Below are 14287 nucleotides of genomic sequence, written 5' to 3'. Positions count from 1 at the left end.
TCATATTTCCCATACCAGTATATATATTTAACATTTATCTACAATTAAACACGTCTATTTGCCTATAAACTTACCTCGGACGATGCAAAATGAAATGGGACGACTAGTCAACAACTTTCGTTTTTCCCTGATCCAAATCCGGTTTCTTTGGTTTTTGATCTAAACATATTCAAATTAAGCTCATTCAAACATACTTTCATTCAAATTTAGTCCAAAAACACATAAATGGGCAAATTACCATGTGACAGTCCTAATTTGGCCCTAGTCAAAAAGTGGTTTCGGGATCACAAAACCGAGTCACAGAAATAATTAAATGTTATACTCTGTGTTTATTATATGTGAAAGTGCATGTGTGAAAATTTCATGCTTTGATTTTGTCATTTGAGAGTAAAATTATGAAATAGGGCCTATGTGAAAATTTCTGAAAATGCTATAGGCCAAATTGTAGTGGGCAAATAATTTGTAGTGTAAAATGTGAGGATTTGCATGTCAAACTCCCCATTTTATGTGTAGTGGCCAGCCATGATGTTGGTGGGAAGCAACATGTGCATTAGATAATAATAATTTAAGACATGAAGTTATGGTACTAATTGATATGTATCATTTTATGTCATAAAATAAAGGCCAAAAATAACAAACTGATGGAAGGGAAAAGTTTGTCCATCCTTGTTCATGGTAGCTGAAAATAGAAGAGAAAGGAGAGGAAAAGAGCTCTTGAATGTTCAGTCACTTGGGGAAGAAAATCCAAGGTGAGTTCATGGTGCTTTGCTTCTATTTTGATGTTCATGGGTTTTTCTTGTTTCTACCTTAAACCATGAAGCATATTTTTTATTTTTGGTTGTGTTGTGAGCATTCGGTCATGAATGGAAATGAGAGAAATGGTTGTTGTTTCATGTTATTTTGATAAAAAATGGAGAATAGATGAAGTTGAGCCAAGCAAATGAGCATGCATGTGCCTTAGATGCTAAGGGGGGAAATCGACTAACATGTTGTGTGTATTATGGCCGAATGTGAACTTGGATAATATTGAGTAATGTTGTGCTTTAAAATGATGAAAGGAAGATTATGCTTAAGTGAAGTTATAGGTATGTGATGATTGATTTGTGATATGCATGTTTAAATAACATGCATGCAAGGTATGTGTGAAAGAGTGAGTTGGTAATAAATCTGCTTGGGACAGCAGCAGTAACGTGATTTTAGAAAATCACCATAAATTGTGGGAGATGAGTTAGAAGCTGAATAAATTATGTAATTAAATATTAATGAGTCTGTTTTTATAAAATCATTATAAATTGTAAAAAAATGGTTATAAGATTAAGTTTATATGCTTAGACTCCTTAATGAGTATAGTTTCAAATTAAATAAACAAGAACATATTTTGAATTCTTTACAATGAGAAATTTGATTCGTAGTGAAGAGTGGTTAGATTAGTTAAGCAGTGAAATAAGGGAAACTTTAAGAAAAATCTGGTATTGATTGGCCAAACCAAAAATCCTGAAAATTATATGGGTAAAAGATATATGGGTATATTTTCAGATAAAATTAACAGAACATGATTTGGAGTTTCGTAGCTCCAGTTATAAATGATTTAGTGACTGTTGCTCAGGAAGACAGCTTGCAGTGAAATTATGATTATGTGGTAAACATTGACAAAAATTTGTTAATAAGTTGCTTATTGATTTCTTATAAGCTTATTATGATCAGTAGGTGTGAAATTTGAATATATATATTATATTTTGAAAGTGATGCTTGAATAGTCGAATAATGACTAGTTTAAAATCTTTAAATTTTAAGCTCAAGAGCATAGAGGGGCAAATTCGGATAAGAGAAAAGAGAAAGTAATCGAATAGCCATTGTAATCGTTCGGCAACATTCAAGGTAAGTTCTTAAGTGTTTAAGGTTGATTCCTTTTTATATGCCCAAGAGTTAAATTAATATGGTAAAGGGAATGTAAATTTTATTTAGTTAATGTGTCGAATATGTAATGATTTAAGGCTATAAGCCGATTATGGCTATTATGCTTAAGTTGAATTGGATTTGGAAATTTGATGCACTAAATGAGTGTTACAATGAATAAACTATGCCGTATATGTGTTGGTGGAGATATCACGATTTGTGATTATTAAATACTTAAAGGAAACCATGATGTGTATAAAATTATTATTATTAGTCCTTTGTGGTAGCCGAATATGGCTTGGCACTAAAGTGATTAAATGTGAACTTCGATGAGGTAAACCATTAAAAGTGTGGTGCTATAAGACTATGGGCTAATACGATATGTGGATTCATTCCGTAAAGTAAATTATTCAGGTATGCGATATGTACTTAGGCATGTTAAATCGATTGGAATTGAATCATGAATGTGAATTGAGAAGCATAGGTAAAAATGCCTATGACATATATGTGAGTAAGGGTAAAACCATCATCAATTATCGATAAGGATGGGCTATGTGCGGAACCATCTTATAATTGGTAATTTGAAAGGTTGTGTGCGAATCAGTGAGCAATATGTATATATTAGATGAATCGTGACCTTTTGGTTCTACTTGAACTAAGTTGCGCGATAAATAATTTATGCATATGACTTATAGTCGAATGGTCACTATGGGTTAAGTTTGAATGGTGAAATGGAAATGTGATATGTTGAATGAGATGTGTTAATATATGATTAAATATGCATGATATTTGATGTATATCCGGGCTTAAAGACCCGTAGGCTTTGTGCTGGTAAAATATTTGGGTTAAATCCCGCAGGCTTCGTGCTGGTATTATATCAGGGATAAATCCCGCAGGCCTAGTGCTGGTATTATATTCGGGCCTTTGTGCCTAGCAGGCTTTGTATCGGTGATGTGTATTCAGGCCTTTGTGCCTAGCAGGCTTCGTACCGGTGATGTGTATTCGGGCCTTCGTGCCTAGCAAGCTTCATGCCGGTGATGTGTATTCGGGCCTTCGTGCCTAGTAGGCTTCGTGCCGGTGATGTGTATTCGGGCCTTCGTGCCTAGCAGGCGTAATGCCAGTGAAATGATATGTTATGTGAATTCGGTGTTCCTTGTAAGATAAGGGTTTAGCAGAATGTTAAAGATGAAATGATAGTGTATTGTATCATGCTTATATGGCCTAATGGCAAGTATAACATGTTGGTAAATATGCAATGTGCTTTTATAATCGAATGATAAGTTTGAAATGAATGTGAGTGAAATGTTATGCATAAGCTATCAAATGTTAAGTGTGAAAATGAGATGAAAGAAAAGTGTTTGAGATGTATAATTATATACGTTCGAATGATGTTAGTACTCAATTGATATGAATATGTTATATGGAACTTGTTGATTTGATTATTCGGGCCTTTGAGCTTAGCAGACTATAATATCGGTAAGATACTATTCGGGCTTTGGAGCCTAGCAGGCTATAAAGCCAGTGAAATCATATCGGGCCTCGAGCCTAGTAGGCGAAATGCCGATGATTTGAGAAAAGCCTATGACTAAGGTACCTCGTGCTAGATTGTCAAATGAAAATATTTAATACGTAAAGTGGGCCAGGTACGCAGTATGTACTCAGATGTGAGTTTGATTTGAAGTGAATCATAAGTGAGTAATGTGATACGTACGTGAATAAATGTTAAAACTATACCTATGATCATGATACACCTGGTCAAGGTGTGAAAGTATGTGAGGGTATTTGATTTAAATATGTTATATGAATTCAGATTAAGTGTGATAAGAATGCGGAACGTGCATTATGTGCTTGTGTATATTCGGCCAGATGGCAATATCCCTAGAATTTGGCCTCTTAAGAAATTAAATAATCGAAGTATAATTGCGTTTATTTGTTTGCATTGCTTAAAACTTACTAAGCTTATGAAAGCTTACTCCGTTGTTACATTTCTCTGTTTTATAGATTGTTGACTTCAGTTACCTGCTCGGGTTGGAGTTCACCAGAGATATTATCACACTGTCGAGCTCACGTTATCGGTGTAAGTAAATCCTAGTATTTCGAGTCTATGGCATGTATAGGGTTTTAATGTTTTGGACCTCGTAAGCTCATATATGGGATAGATTGCATGTGAAAAGAAAAGTTTTAAATTGATTGAAATTTTTCAGCACGGTTTTTGTGTGATTGACAGAGTTTAAGTCGGGTAACACCTCGAACCCTGTTCCGGTGAGGGATACGGGCGAGGGTTGTTACATACCATTTTACCCCTAACATTTACACTTTTTACAGTTTAGTCCCTATTGCACAAAACACAAAACATTCAAAATTTCAAGATACCCATGTTTGGCCGAATATACCTAGTGTTCATACAAGCCCATATATTTCATTTATTTCACCTTTTAGTCCCTCAAATTATTATTTTTCAATTTAGTCGTAATTACTCAAAATCATCAAAAACTCCAATACAAAATATGTTAATCTAAAACATATCTTTCATATTTCATCAGCAAGCAAAAAAAAAATACCAAGCTATCAACCATGGCACAACTTAAAATATTCATCAAAATGAAAATTTAAAGCTTGGGTCTTGAAGATTACTAAGCAACGATATCAAAAACATAGAAATTCTCAAAAACCGGGCTAGTTACATACCTTAATCAAGATCAACCATGGCCGAACCGTCCAAGCTTTTTCTTTGTCTTTCTTGTTTTGATACTTGGTGATGAATTTATGAAAGAAAAAATGCATGACAACTTATTATATGTTTTATTATATATTAACATGTTTATTATTTTACTTATTTAACCTTTTAATTAAAATTTGAAACCATTATAAGCAATGGTTATTACTGTCCATCATATTAAAAATGGTTATATTGCATAATAAATGCTCCAAATTATAAAGACAAGTTCAATTAAATACTTTCACATTTAACCACCAAATTTTTATTTTACACGATTAAGCCATTTTATTTAATTAGGCACCCAAACGACAAAATTAAAGCACGAAAATTTCACAGATATAAATTCACACAAAATAAACACAGTAAATAATTTTTAAATATTTTTTTGACTCAGATTCGTGGTCTCGAAACCACCGTTCCGACTAGGGTCTAATTCAGGCAGTTATAGAAGATATGTTGCAGTGTTGTATTCTCAAGTTTCAAGGTAGTTGGGAAAGGTATTTACCACTGGTAGAGTTTGTCTATAATAATAGCTATCAGTCGAGATTGAAAATGGCGCCTTATGAAGCTTTGCATGGGCGTAAGTGCTGGACGACCTTATATTGGACTGAGCTTAGAGAGATTCAGATTCATAGGGTTGACTTAGTCAAAGAGATCGAAGAAAAAGTTAAGGTGATTCACGATTTTTTGAGGGTCGCTTCTGATAGACAAAATTCCTACGCAGATTTAAAACGAAAAGAGATTGAGTTTCAAGTCGGTGATAAGGTATTTTTAAAAGTATCCCCGTGGAAGGAAAGTCCTCAAATTCAGTAAGAAAGGAAAACTATGTCCACGGTTTATTAGACCTTAGGTGACCGAAAGAATTGGATCGGTAGCATACCGATTAGCTTTTCCATCCGAGTTAGAAAAGACCTACGATGTATTCTATGTGTCTATGTTGTGCCGTTACTGTTCTGACCCCCCGTACATGATTTCACTGGCAGAGGTTGAAATTAGCTCAGATATGACTTACGGCGAAGAGTCGGTTAAGATTTTGGCTTGACAGGTTAAAAAATTGAGGAATAAGAGTATAGCACTCGTGAAAGTTTTTATAACACCCCAAATTATAAGTAATTATTTTTGTATGTTGTGTTGCATAAATGCATGCTTGCTTCAATGGTTAAGTGTCCTGAGAAGTGTTGGAGAAGTCCTGAATTCAAGGCTTGGATTGTGAAAAAATTTTGTTTTTACTTAAATAAACCCTATCTCTAGTCATTGGGCATATTAAATAAATGTGGATAAAACATGACAAAAGGGGCTTGTTGGTCTAGGGGTAAGTGGCGTGTAGATTGTTCCTTGAGGTCTGAGGTTTAAGGCTTGGCGATGAAAAATGAGTGTTTTATTTTACGGTGAGTACTTGGGAGTGCCTTAGGTTGACCGAAACTCTAAGGAGTTTGAAGAGAGTTCAAATTAGTTGGTGGAGAGATTGGAGGAGGGGTTAAGGAGTGGATATGGGATTTGGTAGACGGTTGGACAGATTTTAGGAGAAAATCGTGGGGAATAGAGGGGAAGGAAGTGTTATGCTGAATTGGGACTTTGGGTGTAACACCCCGAACCCGAGACCGTCACCGGAGTCGAACACGAGGTGTTAACAGACTTTTTAAAAAATTTCCAGACACTGCCAATCTGCATAATATTCGCTTTAAAAATCATATCTTGAGTTCAGAAACTCGGAATCCAGTTCCGTAAATTTTACCTGAAACTAGACTCATATGCCCATCTACATATTGTTTTCTAGAATTTTTGGTCAGGCCAATTAGTACAGTTTATTAGTAAAAGTCTCCCATGTTACAGGGATCGACTACCCTGACCTTTGTGCATTACGACTTGGATATCTCCCTGTACAGGGCTGAAATACTGATGCCGTTTGTTTCTATAGAAACTAGACTCAGATAGGAATCTATACATATATGGCTTGACTCCTAATTGTCTCTGGTTAATTTGTAATGAATTTCCAAAGTCGGAACAGGAAATCCAGAAACTTTTCTGGCCCTGTCTCACGATAACCTGAATATCTCTTAACATACTGTCTGTATGATTGTTTCGTTACTTTCCTATGAAAATAGATTCATCAAGGTTCGTTTACATAATTTATTCACTATTTAATTCCATTCCTACTATTTTTAGTGATTTTCCAAATCTACATCACTGCTGCTGTCAGCATCTGCCTTTAAGGTAGACTTTACCTATTTCATGGTTTCCATGATTCAACTAGCCCTTTTTGCATAAATAGCACAATTTATGATAGTGATTAACCATTCCCATGGCTAATCCTTGTCAAGCATATCCACACCAAATGATTATAACATTATACTCAAACACATATAAGCCATTTTCGCATGGCTATCCAAAATTATACAAGTCCAAAGGGTCCACGACCCACAACAAACGGGTAGTCCTATACATGCCATTTCGAAGTTCAACCAAAATTGTACCAAAAGGGGGGGCTTTGATAGTGTGGGCGACTTTGACTTCAAGATCCCGAGTCCAATAGCTGGAGAACCAAGTCTATAAAACAGAGGAGCAATGAAACGGAGTAAGCAATTTATGCTTAGTAAGTTTTGAGCAAGGAATTCCAGCACAACAAAAGTATAGCATTCATATAGCTAAACGGATAATTTCATATGACCAAATTTTCGATATCATACTTGCTTCACATTACCAACCCTTATGTACATACACAAAAGATCAACTTAGCCAAAGGCCGGTAGCTCGTTTATCAACTGAGCGAATACTTATTTGTAAGGGCTCAACTAAATTCAAGCACATACGAAACATACCTCAATGTTGGGATGTTTCTAGAGTATTAACTGAAATTTTTACAGCAAGATCATTCATTCCCAAATCACGTACCTTCGGAATTTAACCGGATATAGCTCCTCGTTCAAATGCCTTCGGGACATAGCCCGGTTATAGTAATTCGCACAAATGCCTTCGGGACTTAACCCGGATTTAGTAACTCGCACAAATGCCTTCGGATCTTAGTCCGGATTTAGTATCTCGCACAAATGCCTTCGGATCTTAGTCCGGATATGGTCACTTAGCACAAAGCCTTCGGGACTTAGCCCGGACATCATTCAAATAACCATGCACATTTAACAATAAATCATGGCACATTCGTATTTCATTTTCGTTAGCAAAACTCGAACACAAGACACTTATCATTCTTGTAATTTCGGCTCAATAGCCACACACAAAGAGCATGATTTTGATTTGCTTAAAACATGATCTAATCAAATCTTAATTTAAGCTCTCTTACTCAAGAACTTACCTCGGATGTTGTCGAACGATTCCGATGGCTATTCGACCACTTTTTCCTTCCCTTTATCGGATTTAGTTCCCCTTTGCTCTTGAGCTTAATTAAACAAATAAATTGATTTAATCATTTGAGCATCGAAAAGAGGAACACAAGGCACTTAGCCCATATTTATACATTAGACATTAAAGTCATATATGTATGGAATCATGAATCAAACTCAACATTAGCTAATTTTCCCCCCTTGGCCGAATTTTCTAAGCCAAGACAAAAGCATCAATATGCTTGCCTCCAACCGAATACATGCAACACCAAATCTTCTTCCTATGGCCGAATATGCATGTCTATGTTGGGGCCGATTATATGCTTAATACTTCCTACAAGTATGGTTACTTGTATTGATTATAAATATCATCTTGTTTCAAGTTCAAAACTTGGCTAATACACACATATATACACTAGTAAAGCATCCTCTCCCTTTCCATCAATTTAACACATGCATTGCTCATTAACATACAAAAGTTATATTCGGCCTTAGCACACAACTTGCTAGCCAATTCTTCCCCATCTAGCAACCAATGCACATATGTGCTCACTCAAAAATGCTAAAAAGGAGATTCAAGAATCATCAATCCACCATCACATGCATCATTAACAAGCTTCATATTTAGCATGCAATGGCATTAACACAAAATCCACCTAGGCCGAATCTTAACTCATCTTCATGCCTCATCACCACAACATCAAACATCAACCAAGAATGATGCATCCATGGCCGAGTGTCATTTCCATCACATAGCAAGATTTAGACCATGGGCTAGGTAGAACTCAAGCTAACAACTAAAACATGCATGCATCTCATGGAACATCATCAAACATACCTTAGCCTAGCTACATGCATGGCCGAACCTCTTCAACCTTTCTTCTTCCTTCCTCCTTAAAATTTTTGGCCAAGGATGAACCAAAGGATGAGCACTTTTTTTCTTTGTTTTTCTTTCTAGTTTCGGCAAAATGGGGGGGGGGAGAAACAACCACACACTTTTTTTTGTTTTCATCATATTCCCTTTCATTATTTAATTTCCATGCTCATTATTTTATTTTTTTCCACCCATGATGCACCAACAAGACATGTCTATGACATGTCTTGCCCATCACACTTGGTCTACCATGCTTGTCATGGCCGGCCACTACTAATTAGGGGGGGAATTTGACATGCAAGTCCCCCCTTTTTATTTCATGGACTAATAGGTCCTTATGCTTTGACCTATCACATTTCAAAATTTTCTCACATAAGTCCTATTGACTAAATTCACATGCAATCGACTAAATCGAAGCTTGAAATTTTCACACATTCATAATTACATATTCTAGACAATAAATATCACATTCAAACATTTCGGTGACTCGGTTTAGCGGTCCCGAAACCACTTCCCGACTAGGGTCAATTTTGGGCTGTCACAACTCTCCCCCACTTAAGAAATTTTCGTCCCCGAAAAGCTTACCGGTAAATAGGTTTGGGTATCGTTCTTTCATCGAGCTCTCGGTTTCCCAAGTAGCTTCCTCGATCCCGTGTTTGAGCCATAACACCTTAACTAACGGAACCCTTTTGTTTCGCAACTCTTTCACTTCACGAACTAGGATATGAATCGGTTCTTCTTCATAACTCAAGTCAGATTGAATTTCAACTTCTGAGGGATTAATCACATGTGACGGATCGGATCTATAACGTCGAAGCATCGAAACATGAAAGACATCGTGAATCTTTTCAAGTTCAGGGGGCAAAATCAATATATACGCAACCGGACCAACTCGTTCGGAGATTTCATACGGCCCAATGAATCTCGGGCTCAACTTGCCCTTACGGCCAAATCTGAGTACCTTTTTCCAAGGCGAAACTTTAAGAAACACTTTATCTCCCACCTGATATTCAATGTCTTTTCGTTTCAAATCCGCATACGATTTTTGACGATCTGTGACTGCTTTCAGACTTTCACGGATTACCTTTACTTTCTGTTCGGCATCCTTAATCAAATCAACTCCGAAAATTTTACTTTCACCGAGCTCGGTCCAAAACAATGGTGTACGGCATTTACGACCGTACAAAGCCTCGTAAGGTGCCATCTTAATACTTGATTGAAAACTATTGTTGTAAGCGAATTCAATCAAAGGTAAATACCGTTCCCATGAACTACTGAACTCGAGGATGCAACATCTCAACATATCCTCAAGTATCTGAATTATCCGCTCGGATTGACCATCGGTTTGGGGGTGAAAAGCAGTGCTAAAATGCAGCTTGGTACCCAAAGCTTCTTGCAATTTCTTCCAAAATCGTGAGGTGAATCTCGGATCTCTATCCGACACGATAGAAATAGGTACCCCGTGTAATCTCACAATCTGAGAAACGTACAATTCAGCTAGTTTATCCAATGAAAAATCCGTACGCACGGGGATAAAGTGAGCCGACTTAGTCAGTCTATCGACAACAACCCAAATCGCATCTTTCTTACTTGCTGACAATGGCAGTCCGGACACAAAGTCCATTGTGACTCAATCCCATTTCCACTCAGGTATCATGATCGGCTAAAGTAATCCAGAAGGCACTTGATGTTCTGCTTTCACTTGTTGACATATTAAACATCTCGAAACAAAGTCGGAGATGTCTCGTTTCATACCATGCCACCAAAACCAACGTTTCAAATCGTTGTACATTTTCGTACTCCCAGGGTGAATTGACATTCGGCTACAATGGGCTTCGTTCAAATCATCGAAATGAGTTCCGAATTCCTTGGAACACACAAACGACTTCTGAACCTCAAACAATCATCATCATCAATTTGAAACTCCGATTCCTTGTTCGGAACACACTCAGCCCATTTTGCAACCAATTCATCATCAACTTTCTGGGCTTCACGAATTTGATGAATCAATAATGGTTTGGCTTTTAATTCAGCTATTAACACATTGTCGGGTAGAACAGACAAGTGCACATTCATCGCTCGTAAAGCAAACAATGATTTCCGGCTTAAGGCATCCGCAACCACATTAGCCTTTCCCGGGTGGTAATCAATGACAAGCTCGTAATCTTTCAACAACTCAAGCCAACGTCTTTGTCGCAGATTTAAGTCTCTTTGAGTCATCAAATATTTGAGACTTTTGTGATCCGAAAATACATGGCACTTTTCACCAAATAAGTAATGTCGCCATATTTTTAAAGCAAATACGATGGCAGCTAGTTCAAGATCATGGGTCGGATAATTTTTCTCATGTGGCTTTAATTGTCTCGACGCATAGGCCACCACTCGACCTTCTTGCATCAATACGCAACCCAACCCAAGTAGGGATGCGTCAATATAAATGACAAACTCTTTGCCTGATTCGGGTTGCACTAAAATTGGAGCTTCAGTCAAATAAGTTTTTAGTTGATCAAAACTTTTCTGACATTTCTCTGTCCATTCGAACTTAACATCCTTTTGAAGTAGCTTCGTCATTGGTGTGGCTATCATCGAGAAACCTTTGACAAATCGTCGATAATAACTGGCGAGCCCCAGGAAGCTCCGAAATTCGGTAATATTTCTTGGAGGCTTCCAATTAAGTATGGCTAAAATTTTGCTCGGGTCAACTCGAATACCCGATGCGGATACCACATGACCCAAGAAGCTAACTTCTCTTAACCAGAACTCACACTTACTGAACTTAGCATATAACTGCTTATCCCGCAAAATTTGCAACACCAGTCTCAGGTGCTCAGCATGTTCGGTCTCATCTCTTGAATAGACCAAGATGTCATCAATGAACACAACTACGAACCGATTCAAATATGGTCTGAAGATCCGATTCATCAAATCCATAAATACCGCAGGGGCATTAGTGAGCCCAAACGGCATCACTAAGAACTCGTAGTGACCATATCTCGTCCTGAAGGCAGTTTTGGGTATGTCCGATTCTCGAATTCGCAACGATAATAGCCCGATCTCAGATCTATTTTTGAGAACATTGAGGCTCCCTTCAGTTGGTCGAACAAATCATCGATACGCGGTAATGGATATTTTTTCTTTATCGTCACTTTATTCAGTTGACGATAGTCAATGCACAACCTCATGGTTCCGTCCTTCTTTTTCACGAACAATACTGGTGCACCCCAAGGTGAGATACTTGGTCGAGCAAAACCTCTATCCGTCAATTCTTGCAACTGAGCTTTCAACTCTTTTAACTCGGTTGGTGCCATACGATACGGAGCTATCGAAATCGGCGTAGTCCTAGGTACAAGCTCAATACCAAACTCTATCTCCCGAACAGGTGGTAAACCCGGTAATTCTTCAGGAAAAACATCCGGGTATTCACAAACCACCGGCACAGATTCAGGTTTCTTGTCTAATTCTTTGTCATCCAGTACATACGCAAGGTATGCTTCGCACCCTTTTCTTACATATTTTTGGGCCAACATTGCTGATATTACAGCTGGCATCCCCTCCAAGTCCGTAGACTCAACTCGGATTACTTCGTTATTTGCGCACCTCAAATCAATAGTCTTGCTTTTGCAATTCACAACCGCATCATGCGCGGTCAACCAATCCAAACGAAGAATAACATCAAATTCATCAAACGGCAAAAGCATCAAGTCCGCCGGAAAACAGGAACCTCGAATTTCTAGGGGACATTTCTTACACACTTTGTCGACAAGCACGTAACGACCCAAGGGATTTGACACCCGAATTACGAACTCAGTAGACTCAATAGGTAAAGTCTTATTGGATGCTAAGGTTTCACATATGTAAGAATGAGTAGAATCGGGGTCAATCAAAGCAATTACATTAGTATCAAAGAGAGTAAAAGTACCGGTAATAACATCAGGCGAAGAAGCATCCTCGCGGGCACGTATAGCATAAGCTCTAGCAGGCGCACGAGCCTCGGATCTGGTCGTAGCATCTCTAGATCCTCTCTGACCACCACTAGCATTGCCCGTATTTCCAGATGGTCTACCTCGAGCAGTGGTAGCACCCGGTTTCCCACTCTGATTTACATTCTGTTCAAACAACCTCGGGCAATCTTTAATGAAGTGGTCAACTGATCCGCACTTGTAACAGGAGCGGTCAGGGAATCTACAACTCCCCGAATGCCATTTACCGCAATATCGACATTTCGTTCTGTCTCGACGTTCATTCCCAACACTGGCGACCGAAGTGCCTCGTGTACCCACAGGGGGTCGATCACGATCTCGTCTAAAAAGGCCCGAAGTGCCTCTCGACCAGCCCACATCATCTCGAAATTTCTTCGATGCCTGTTGAATAGACTTTCCCGAAGATCTTTTACGAAACTCTCCAGTTCCCACATCAACTTTTTGTTTTTCTTTTCTAAGCTCTTCGGCTTTACAAGCTCGCTCGACCAGTACTACGAACTCTCGTATTTCAAGAACGCCAACGAACATTTTTATATCTTCATTCAGCCCATCCTCGAAGCGTTTACACATGATAGCCTCGGACGAAACACATTCCCGAGCGTATTTGCTAAGTCTAACAAATTTTCGCTCGTAATCAGTAACCGACATGGAACCTTGCTTAAGCTCAAGAAATTCCTTCCGTTTTTGATCAACAAATCTCTGACTGATATACTTTTTCCGAAACTCAGTTTGGAAAAACTCCCAAGTTACTTGCTCTCGGGGCACAACAGAAGTCAGAGTACTCCACCAATAGTAGGCAGAATCACGTAGCAAGGAGATAGTACACTTTAGGCATTCATCGGGTGTACAAGATAGCTCATCGAGTACTCGGATAGTGTTGTCCAACCAAAATTCAGCTTGTTCGGCATCGTCGCTATCCGTAGCTTTAAATTCAGTAGCCCATGTTTTCGGATTCTGTCAACTGGGGCTTATTTGACCTTATTTGGTCAGTTACCGGAGGTATTGTAGGTGCGGGGGTTGTATTAGTCAGGAATGGAGGTTGTGGAACAGCCGTATTAGTTCGAATGTATTGGTTGAACCAATCATTCATCACGCTATAGAAAGCTTGTCTAGCTTCATCATTCGGGTTACTAGCATTAGGTTGAGAGTCCGTCGGCGCTGTCCCTTGTGCGGGAGCAGGCGCTACACTCTCAAGATCATCAGCTACCTCTCGGTCGGGATCGGGATCCATTACTATAAATAAACACATTTACAATTGTCAGAAATCACCACACTATCAAGTAATCACATAAAATGGCATGTATAGCTAGACCCAACGCATTACGGTAGTCCTAGAATCGACTAAACCGTAGCTCTGATACCAATCAAATGTAACACCCCGAACCCGAGACCGTCACCGGAGTCGAACACGAGGTGTTAACAGACTTTTTAAAAAATTTCCAGACACTGCCAATCTGCATAATAGTCGCTTTAAAAATCA

The sequence above is a fragment of the Gossypium hirsutum genome, chromosome A02 (genome assembly GCF_007990345.1).
Source record: "Gossypium hirsutum isolate 1008001.06 chromosome A02, Gossypium_hirsutum_v2.1, whole genome shotgun sequence".
Classification (NCBI taxonomy): Eukaryota; Viridiplantae; Streptophyta; class Magnoliopsida; order Malvales; family Malvaceae; genus Gossypium; species Gossypium hirsutum.
This window is presented reverse-complemented; position numbering follows the sequence as displayed.